Source organism: Podarcis gaigeae, assembly GCF_964106915.1.
Source record: "Podarcis gaigeae genome assembly, chromosome: 11".
Lineage (NCBI taxonomy): Eukaryota > Metazoa > Chordata > Lepidosauria > Squamata > Lacertidae > Podarcis > Podarcis gaigeae.
Window position 1 is genome coordinate 22455747 of NC_139687.1, and position 12256 is coordinate 22468002.

Genomic DNA, 12256 nt, shown 5'->3' on the forward strand with positions numbered 1-12256 from the left:
ATGAGGAGGAGGATGTGGAATGTACCAACTGTACCTCTCCCCCCCTTCCTTCTTCCCGCTGTTCTCATTCAAACGGTTGCTGGACCCTAGAGAGAACAGTGCAGAGTAAAGCGCAACTCGCTCCGTGTTCGTTTCTTCTCTTTTGATTTGGGATCTGCATTTTGCAGCAGGAGAGGGGCAGAAAGGCACGTGGAGATACTGCACAACATCTTGTTTGGCGCAGCAGTTAATGGCCAGATTCTGTCATTTTCTATTTATTTGGTGATTAAAGCAGATTACATCAGTTTCTGCTGATGTTCAAGGTTAATGAAATGTTCAAACAAGATGTTAAAGAAAAAGGTTTTTGTGAAAAAGAATCAAACTTTCAACAAGAAATATTGAATAACGATTTTAAAATTCTGTCTAAAATGTATAAATTACTGCTTGAATGGCACCTGAAAGATGAGGAGGTAAAATCAGTCATGATTTACTGGGCAAAAGATTTTGGGTATAATATACAGTTAAGTGATTGGGTAAAACTATGGAAAGAGGGTTTGAGATTTACCGCATGTAGTGCATTAAAAGAAAATGTGATGAAGATGGTGTACAGATGGTACATCACACCAGCTAAGTTAGCAAAAATGTATAAAGTCAGTAATAAATGTTGGAAATGCAAAGAAAAAGAAGAATCATTCTACCATATGTGGTGGGAGTGTAAAAAGGTGAAATGTTTCGGGGAGATGATATATAATGAGTTGAAAAAAATGTTGAAATATACATTTATAAAGAAACCAGAAGCATTTCTTTTGGGTATTGTTGGAAATGAGATAAATAGAAAAGATTGCAAGCTTTTTTTATATGCGGTAACAGCAGCAAAAATATTACTGGCCCAAAAATGGAAGCAAGAAGAATTACCAACGTTGGAAGAATGGAGGATGAAATTAATGGACTATGCAGAATTGGACAAGCTAACAGGAAGGATCCGAAAGCGGCGGGACCAGAGATTCACTGAAGACTGGACTAAATTTACAGAGTATTTGAAAAGTATTTGTGACGATCAGACTACGTTTGTAGGTCTACAAGAAGTTCTGTGAGGAGTTATTTAAGAAATATTGTAAAAATGGAAAGGGAGAGATGATCTGTTAAGAAATGTAAAGGCAATATTAAGTTAAGAATTGCAGGAGATGTGATTATGACGGAGGATTATCAGAGGAGCTGAAGGAAGTCCAAATAAGAATATGTGTGTTATAATTTGTGTGGTATGTCTTTAAAATTTTGTATGCTAAAAACTAATAAAAAATATTTTAAAAAAAAGTTTCTGCTGATGTGCATGCTCTATTTTATTTTACAGTGCTACCTCGGCTTACATACGCTTTAGGTTACACACTCCGCTAACCCAGAAATAGTGCTTCAGGTTAAGAACTTTGCTTCAGGATGAGAACAGAAATCGTGATCCGGCGGCGCGGCGGCAGCAGGAGGCCCCATTAGCTAAAGTGGTGCTTCAGGTCAAGAACAGTTTCAGGTTAAGTACGGACCTCTGGAACGAATTAAGTACTTAACCTGAGGTATCACTGTATATTCTTCTCAAAGGCACAAATACTTCTCTGATAAACTCCCTTTTTAGAGAGACTGGAGCTCAGTTTCATATCACTCAGAAGCTGAATGCTCTTTAGACAGCAAGGATAACATTCACATTCATTGTTATTTTAAAGCCATTTACTATGAAGCACAGAAGATGCTATTTTTCCTTAGAAGGCAGTATAATCCTATTGTGTATGTTAGCATAATGGTCAGAATCTATATTGTCATCTGTATCTGAAAGAGTCACAAACATTTCCGCTGTCCACAGTAACTCTATGAGTCCTCTGTTTTACTCCTTTCGACTGCCATTTGGGTTTCGGAGATGGCTCCCTTGGATTTATTGCTTGATACAATCCTTCACCTGTTGCCAGAGTTATTTTATACCTGTGCCAGGGACAAATAATGCATGGCTGTCCATTGATGTCCTAAACACACAAGGGAAGGAGGGAAGAACAGATGGGCGGGGAATAAATATTACACTGAACATCCCCCACAAAAACTCCTCCATACCACTATAATAGGAGTACTAGGTTCCTGTTTTTTAAAGCATATAAATGTAACAAATAAAACAAACAAATATCTGAAATTTCACAAAACGTGGAAATCTCAAGAATGCAAACTCCTGGAAAGTCTGCCTTAAAGTTCATTGGAAAATAACTTTAGTACTGGTTCACTCTTAAGGACACCCCCCTTCTGAGATTGCGTGGCAAGTCCCCCCCCCCCAGTGGGAATAAAGACACATGACACAATTATTTAAGGTTAATGGGCTAAATATGATCACAACTTTATTGGTTACAGGTAATGAGCGGTCTTGGTTTAGGCATTGGTCCTAACAGACTATCCGGCTTCAGCCTGTCCACTTGATGGCATGGAAGAGGAAATTTTACCTTCTCATCCTCTGTTGTGGTACTGAGGAAAATCCCTCAAACACTGTAGTGATGTTAGGAAATCTTAGCAAGGAAAACTTTGGTTCAAGCCAAGGAAGGTCTTTGTGGGAGAACCAAAGACTAGAGAATTATGGGGAATGTGTATCTGTTTCTTTAAACCGTAGACTTCTCCGCTCTGAAAGTGTGAATACCGTATTTTTTGCTCTATAGGATGCACTTCCCCCCCTCAAAAATGAAGGGGAAATGTGTGTCCTATGGAGCGAATGCAGGCTTTCGCTGAAGCCTGGAGAGTGAGAGGGGTCGGTGCACACCGACCCCTCTAGCTCTCCAGGCTTGCGGATAGCAGCCTGCAGCCCGAAACCTGGGGAGCGCCGCAGGTTTCTTTATTCCCCCCCTAAAAACTAGGTGCGCCCTATGGTCTGGTGCGCCCCATGGAGCGAAAAATACGGTAAGTTATCTCCCCCTTCTGCAGGAAGGAGGCTTTTAAGTTGATTTGTGTGTCTTAACACCTGGTTATCTAAGATGTCGTTTCTGTGTGAATAGAGTCAACAACCTTATCACAGCAAGAATATGTATCTGGTGTGTGTCTGAGAACTGGGAGGATGTTCTTTCATCTCAAAGTCTTTTTTTAAAAAAAATATTTATTAAAGTTTTGAAAGTTACAGGAAAAAAAGAAAAAGAATTAAACATAACAAAACCATACAATACAATACAAAGACAAAAATACTACATATACATAACAAAAATAAAACAAAAACAATAAAAACCCCCACATCCAATACTTTCAATGTTATTAACTTTCTTTTACTTGTTTCAGCGGCCTCCTCACACCTCCCTTTTTTTGTATTCCACTTCGACTGTTTCAGCAAATCCTTTCCATCTTCCTCAATTTTCTGTCCTATCATTTAACTTGACAAATTCTAACATCATTTTTTCCTTTAATCCATTTACAATCTATTGTACTTAATTCTTTATAACATTTCTGCTGAAGCCATGTAACTTCATTCCAACATCTTTCTAACATTCCTTAATTTTACAATATTTCTGTAGATAATCTTTAAATTTCTTCCAATCTTCTTCCACCATCCTTTCATCTCAAAGTCTTGAGAACAAACAAGGTTCAGCTGCAGCAAGCTGAGTTATCGCCCTTCTGTATAACCATTGGCAATTCTTAATTAATTAGAAGAACTGATTGGTCCTTGGGTCCGAATACACATGGGTCCCAAGGGATAAAATCTTAGGGAACTGAGTTGCATTTTTGCAGCTGCCCATCTTGCCAGGCTTACCATCTTGCTGGCAGCCGCCATTCATATGCACACTCTTTGTGATGTAGGGTGCCTGTCTGTTGTCCTGGAATCCGGAATCCGCCGAGAACCTTATGAACATTCAAAGTTGTCTTTGTTCTTGTTTGTGAGTATGTTTAGCTAGCGATGTTAAACAATGTTTTTATTTTCTTTTTTGAAACCTGTAAGAGATGTGCCAACTTTTAAGTTTGAATAATTTGTGGGGAGTTAGCCAGGTTGATGGGCCACCTCCCTTTATCCCAGGCAGCGGACTATGAGCGTTACAAGTGTCTGGTGATGCAAAGGTATGGGCTGCATGCGGAGAATTATCGGTGTGCCTTCCGGAACGGGGATAAAACCACCTCCTCGTACAGTATTTCTGTGGCTGCCTGGAAAATGGCTCAAAATTTTGATCTTTGGCTTTATGCTGAAGGTGTGGATACTTTTGAGGGCCTAAGGCAATTAATGTTAAAGGAACAGTTTACTCGACAATTGCCTTCTGAAGTAGCGAGTCTTGTGGCGGACAGACACCCTGCTACTCTTGAGCAAGCTACCCAACTTGCAGAGACTTTTAAGAAGAAGAGTAGAAGAGTTTGGATTTGATATCCCGTTTTATCACTACCCGAAGGAGTCTCAAAGCGGCAAACATTCTCCTTTCCCTTCCTCCCTCACAACAAACACTCTGTGAGGTGAGTGGGGCTTGCCGATCAGAAGGTTGGCGGTTCAAATCGCTGCGACGGGGTGAGCTCCCGTTGCTCGGTCCCTGCTCCTGCCAACCTAGCAGTTTGAAAGCACGTCGACGTAGATAACGTCAAAGTAGATAAACAGGTACCGCTCTGGTACCTGTGCACAGTAAAAGTGTGCACAGTAATTGAAGAATAATGCATGGCTTCAATTCTTTGCTGAAAGGAAGGGGAAGCACAAAACAAGAAGGATCAGAAAGAACAGTATTTACTAACCTACCAAATAAATTAGTGCTGAATAAGAAATGCTCATTACGCCTGTTAGGGCGGTCTTTGCTGGATAGGTAAGGAGATCATAAATCAACTTGTTTTTTTCCTGTAGAGAAGAAGAGGCGTTTGGACTTGATATCCTGCCTTTCACTCCCCTTAAGGAGTCTCAAAACAATCTCCTTTCCCTTCATCCCCCACAACAAACACTCTATGAGGCTGAGAGACTTCAGAGAAGTGTGACTAGCCCAAGGTCACCCAGCAGCTGCATGTGGAGGAGCGGGGAAGCGAACCCGGTTCACCAGATTACAAGTCTACCGCTCTTAACCACTACACCACACTGGCTCTCACACTTTTAAGTTGAGTCGGTCCCATCTAGCAAACAAAAGCCAGCCCAGTGGAAACCGACCAGTGGCGTCAGCTCCAGCGGGGAAGTTTGCTCCTCCAATTAAAGAACAAAGCAGGGCTAACCCCATGCCTTCCAAGGACTCCTCTGCAGGGGAGGATGACCGGTCTAAACTTACTCCTTCTTCGGGACTGTGTTTCCATTACAGGAAGTCCAGGCATGTGAAGGTAGCTTGTCCCCAACTAAAAGATAAAAGACCCCCAGCCTTGATGTCAACGCCCGCAGTACACGTAATTCAACGGCCAGCGGAGGACTGGGAGGTGGAGTCGCAAGGGTTGAGGGCTGAAGGGATAGTTCTCCCAGAAAATAATGGGGGTGGAGCAGCGCCTGGTGCTACAGTTCCCATGACCACTGGAACCACTTCCAATGCTGTTAATGTGGGGCCCGTGAGAACTGGAGCGGGAACGAGAGTGCCACATGTTAATTGGGCTAATTTAGAATTCACAGCACCTATTATGATCAATTGAATTGTTGTGAACTCTTTTCGGGACATGGGCTCCGATATTACGAGCGTGTCCAGAGATTTGGTTTTGCCCCAACAGATACAGCCTGACCCCTTGAAGATTAGCCCGTATGGTGTAGATGCGATCTTTCAACCTACAGCCATTGTCCCGGTTTCCTATAAAGCTTATACCGGAAACCAACTTGTTATAGTTCATGATCCTGAAGCATGTAAGGTGTGGCTGCACAAATTCCGCAACTGATTTTGAAGAGCGGAAGAGAACGCTCTCACAAGGACAGATCTAGACTGCACGGTGCGATTGCCGTCCTGAAATATAAGTCAATACAAGGGGGGGGGGGAATAGTCAAATTACGGTACTCTGGCGGGGGGGGGGGGAGGCCTAGAACAGAGAAAGCCAGTTTGATGCATTAAGACCTTTGGGTAGAGCATTCGGGATCACATGAAAATTCCAGATTTCACTTTAAGTATGCATTATGTGTCTGGGAAAGAGGAAAAGTGATGTGGTCAGATGGGAAAGAGGACAAGGCTCCTGTATCTTTAACAGTTGTCTAGATGAATTTCAGCAGGCTTAGCTTCCAAAACATGCTCCTCCCATTGAAATTCCCTTACCAGGGGAACGGAGGAAATGAGTGGCAGTAGGTGGTGATCCCACTGGAAACTCTGCAGCTCAGACACTTGGTACGCCCTCAGCCTAGCACTGTAAAGCCAAGTGTGAAGTGAGATAGCTGCAACTGGTGGCATCTTCCTTATTTCCAATGCCTCTGAAGCAGTCAAATACAACATTTCCTGTTTGTCCAGAGCGGGCACACGGGTTAATGTTGCTCCAGCCAGGAGGACTTCCTGTGGCACCTGGTCTGGAGCATCTTCCCCCTGTGTGTGACCAGGTAGATGGGCGTGACCCTAGCAGACCCTACAAAAGGGCTGGTCATGCAGCCATCTTCCCTTTTCCGCCTTATTCTTTTTTGCCTTTTGCTGTCTGCTAGCTCTCAGCCAGCAGCACATGGGCTCATCCCTCACAGAGGATGAACCCCCACTTTTCTCTGTATTTGTAACTACAAGATAAAGCCTGCCCTTCAGGACCATACAGTGAACTGAATGTAAGTAAACTTTACCATTACTTTTAAAAGGAAGACTACTGGGTCATTATTCTTTTTAAGAGGGAACTAAAGTGGATTTACCAGGAACAATCCAATCAGGACAAGCCAGACTGGATTGCTTAACTCAAATGATTCCATCAACTAGCTTCCTGCAATGTAGAAGGGAATGTGCTCTGCTACTAGCTCACTAGCATGAGTGAGGAAGGATAATATTTAATCAATATATTCTCTCCTACATTCCCACACTGGGCCCTATTGCTGATGCAGTAATAGTTTGCCATTGGGGACAATGAATATATGATGAGATCTGCAAACATCTGACCCTGGCATTCATTCATTTATTATATTAATATCTCACTTTTAATCCAAAGAGCTCAAGATGGCATAAATGGATCTCTCCCTCCCTACAACCCTGTGGGGGAGGTTAGGCTGAGAGAGAGTGACTGGGCTGTCATCCAGTGACTTCATGGCTGAGTGGGAATTTGAACCCTGGTCCCTCCTAGTCCAACATTCCAGCAAATGCACCAAGTTGACATGTATTTTAGACAATTATTCGCAGAAACACCAGTAGGGGGAAAATTAGCATTGCTACCCTTGGGCTCTTTACTAAAGACCATTGTATGCCATAGAACTTTAGACTGCTTTAGAAACATCAGTTTAACCTTGCTTACTTGGATAAATCAGCCAAAACTCAATAGATGCACACACAGGTATGCTTATTTTGGGGATTTAGTAATAATATCGTTTTATCATCATTGGATAAAAATGATACTAAAAAAATAATAATCTGTGGAGCAGCTTTCTGGAGGTATGCTATGCCAAAACTTGTCTCCCCTGAATATATTAATTATTTTTCTAACTTTGTGTATAAGTAAAACATTAAGCTGAAACTTTGCTGAGTTTGCAGCAAATGCAGTTTTTAACAGACTATTGTATAAAGAAACTTAACTTTCAAATAATAGTGAAATAGTATTAGTATTAGTTCAGAAACATTACCTGGTTTGAGCTTGTGAGTCTCAGAATATTCGGAAATTCATTCCTAATCTTGTCTATTATTTCCAGGAATAGTCTCTGTATTATCTGGGCTGAATTGAAAAACAGTAGTCAAAAAGAATAAAGCGCCTGTCTTCAGAATTATACTTATCGTGTAAGCATTGTTCAGACATGAAATATTCAGGCTGGAGCAAGTCTGCAGCATCAGAACGAAGAACTATGGTTTCTGTCCAGCCAATTGCTGGCTGATCTAAATTAGCAGAATTCTGTTCTCTTGAGCCTGAAACCAATATTGGGATCTGAAATGCCAGCCCACTTCACCTCCTGCATTTATTATGACTTGGGAATAAGCCAGTGAGCCCTGCTGCCTTCTGAAACTTCTGGATGGCAGAAGTGGATGGGAAGGAAGCAGGAACATATTCTATGAGTTTTCTCCAGTATTTAACCAGGCATATGATGCAGGCACAGCACAGGTGCATGTGTTTCTCAGGGTTGGGGAACCTTTTCCAGACTGAGGGCCGCCTTCCCTTCTGGGCAACGTTTCAAGGGCCACATGCTAGTGGTTGCTGTTTAGTTGTTTAGTTGTGTCCGACTCTTTGTGACCCCATGGACCAGAGCACGCCAGGCACTTCTGTCTTCCACTGCCTCCCGCACTTTGGTCAAACTCATGCTGATAGCTTTGAGAACACTATTCCAACCATCTCGCATAAAAGCTGAAGAGCAAGGTGGGAAAAAAGTGCTCTGGTTTCTGGGTTATACAGAACCTAACATTCTTAGAATTCTGTTTCAGAATGAACTGAAAGTTCCAAAGTCCCCTCCCTTGACTTTTAAAACAGAGTACAATGAATGTTGGATGGAATATGTGTGAGTTTTACTTTAAGAAAATTTAGTGGCCTACTCTGCCTTGGGTATATTAATATTACAATTTATTTTTCTGTTTATCAATTGTAATAATAATGATTATAAATATTGTAATTATAATTATAATAAATCAACAAAAGGCTTTCCTCTCCCTTTTTCATTTAGAAATAGCGGGTCGCTTTGCAAAATCAGCTCTCCTTTGTTCTCAGTAGACCAGTTGTTAGCAGAAACAGGCCTCAAGATAATGTAACCAGGCCAACCATTAATACCTTATCATCTCAGGATACTGTGTAACAAGTTGAACTCTAATAAAATCAGAGCACAGGGTATGTTTAAATCCCACATGTATCTGAGAAAGTTGATGGTTGACTTACAGAAAGCAGACATCATGCCCTGGAATGTATATTTGTTCTCTCCCTTCCTGCAACATATGTTCTGCCTTAACTTTTAACATCTAACCTAAATGTGTGTATCTGTGTATCTGTGTATCTGTATCGAACTTAAAATGCTTACTCCCAAATGAGAACAGACACACCTGACACGGCTTCAGTTGGCCTTAGTAAAAATATTATTACATTATTGATGTTATTTTTACATGTAAATGATGTTCGTTCTGTGCTTATGTAGGTTTATGATGTTTACCATAGAATTCAGTGGGGTCTAATCCCCACTGTGTACATAAGATTATAGCCTTCGAATTGCAATCTGAAACTCAGTCCTATAGGGATCATTTTTTAAAAAATAATAAAGGCTCAACTATATAGAGATCAGGCACCAGGAGTCATCTTTCTGTTCTCTGTACTCCCAGATTTGTTGAGAAACCACCAGGTGTCTCCATAAGTCTAAAAATCTTTTGGATCAAGCAAAGAAAAACATGGTCAAGTATTTTTGTTTAATAATCATTTTTATTGAAAGTTTTCAACATAAAATACAAAAAAGCACAACTAATCTAAGAGATAAAGATGGGGAAGAAGCAAAGAGAGAGAGAGAGAGATGAAAAAGAGAGAAAGGAAAATAGAAAAGGGGGGAAAGAGGATAATAATACTAAGCTCTTTATCACAGTTATTCTACACACAGAAGAGTGAAACCTCCCAGCTCTCACCTGGGAGCTTCTCTTTCTCCTCTCAGCCTCCCATCCACTCTACCCTGCCTGTCATGCAGGGTTGCTCATCTTCGGTCCATCACCTTCAGGATCACAAGTTAATGCCAAAAATTGCAATCTTCTCTGAATGACTCCAAATAGGTGCCAAAGTGGTGTGCTGGTTTTGTGCCACAAACCTCGCTTTCTGTGCCAATCCCACAAACTGAGTACCGTATTTTTCGCTCCATGAGACACACCTGACCAAAAGACGCACCTAGTTTTTAGAGGAGGAAAACAAGAAAAAAATATATTCTGAACGAAACAGTGGGTGTATGATTTTTGTGGTTCATGCTGTGGCCACAGACATGATATGTGATTTGATGGTGAGTTTGGGGTAGCCCAATACAAAAATCCTGAGAATCCATGTGGATCCATACTTTGTAACCACATTTTTGCTCCATTGCGGCCCCATGAAACAGTGGATGTGTGGTTTTTTTTGTGTGCAGCCAAACTGGTACTCATGCCAGTGTGTTCACACCACATCAACCTCACCTCCTTCCTCCTCTACCTTCTGTGATGTCAGCGTTGGGAGATTGTATATTATGTCACAACAACAATTTACACTTAGTTGGATAAATGACACTTGCATGTACCCAAAAAAGTTGCACATTGTGATTGCAAATTTCCAGTCTTTCACACTTAAAATAAAATCCCTTGATGAAACAACATTCACTATTATTCATCAATAACCACAGGCATTCAGGCAAGAACCCAGCTTAGCATTCTGATCTCCAACTGTACCCATAGAAATGCCAGGTAAAATCAAAGCAAAAGCAAACGCAAACTATGGTTTCATATCCTGGCTTGTTACAGTCCTGTTAACCATAGTTTTATGATTTGGATGTAAAGGAAAACTATGGTTAATTGAGGACTTTCTGGGTTAAGCGCAATACACCAGAATGGGAACAAGCAGTGCAAAAATGAACAATGCAGGTGCAAAGCTCATGCATCATTTGGGTTATTAATACCCAAAATAAGCTTATTTATAGCCTGCTTCAGGTATAATAATAATAATAATAATAATAATAATAATAATAATAATATTTTTTTTATTTATACCCCGCCCTCCCCAGCCAAGGCCAGGCTCAGAGCGGCTTACAAGCAATAATAAAAACAAGATGAATGATTATATATCCGGTATGAGAGTTAAGAAAACCTGCAAGGCGGGGATGTGGGAACAAGCATGCTGGCTAAGCTCCTCCCTCATCATTCTCATTGGCTGCCTTGAGTTGGAGGATGATGGTCTGAAACCAGAAGCCTCCAATAGTCATGGAGGTTCCACTGTGTATTTTAGAATCCTGGAAAATTAAGGTTCTCAAATCTGTGGAGAGCATCTATAAGTACAGGAGGGCCCCCATTTCAGACAGTCCCTCTCCAAATTATGGAAAGTGACGGAAACAATGAGCAGAGCCGGGGGCCCTCACACATCTATTTAATGCAGGGTTTGCATATCAGAGGAGGGCTTAAACTGAATTAATTTCCTAGACGACAGAAAGGCAAAATATAAATGTAATAGATACACTTGAAACAACATTGTACAGTCGTACCTCAGCTCCTGAACGCCTTGAGAGTCGAACATTCCGGCTCCTGAATGATCGAAAACTGGAAGTGAGTTTTCTGGTTTTCGAACATTCTTTCGGAAGCCAAACATCCAACAGGACTTCTGCAGCTTCTGATTGGCGGCAGGAGCTTCCTGCAGCCAATCAGGAGCTGCGCTTTGGAAGTCGAACATTTCAGAAGTTGAACAAACTTCAGGAACAGATTCCGTTCGACTTTCAAGGTATGAGTGTATTACAATTGTTCTAGCAAATGCAGTTATATTTTCAGAAGCATTATAAACTTTGTTCCTTGTAATTTACATATCACTATCGAAATATTGCACACTCTGCATCTCAGTTTTGCTTTAATCCATTACACTGTGGGAAGAGCTATCAACACCTTTCTATAGAGTGTCTTGCTGTTACCATCATTTGAAGCATCTTTGGGTACCACATGGCATCTTAATCAAGTTCTTAGGTTCCTGTTGCCTTGCCCATCTGTTGTTTTGGCATCTACTGTATCATGTTTTCTCCAGGTGGATGGGTAGCTCAGTGTCAATAGGTTTCTGCTAAAAATAAAAAATAAAGAGGCATATGGCATTCCTGGGATAGAGGAAGAGCTCTTTGAGTAAAGGGAGAGCACTGCCAGGCTTAACAAGGACCTGTTACAGGAACTGACATATCAGCTTGCAAGTAGGAAGAAGCCTGGTGCTTTAAACGATGGGATTACTGCAAACAGTCATGGTGATACATTTTAAGAACCAATGAGCAGGTGGGGTGCATGATGTCCAGGAATCAACGTGCCAATTTATCTCACTAGGAAGTCCTTTTTTTAGCTGATGGCTGCATAAAAAGTTGAGGTCAGTTTTCTTTTTTTGTGTGGAAAGGTACCACAGCTTCAGTATTGTTTTCCGGTACTCATAAATTTCCCAGATGAAAGGGACATTCATTATGATAATGATTTCTGCAGCAATAACCAAAACGAAGAAAGTATAACCCTTAATTCAAGTAACAAAAAAGCCTAGGGATAGTTATATTTTCTTTTCAGCTAGATAGCTGAAAAGGTTCTTCCTAGTT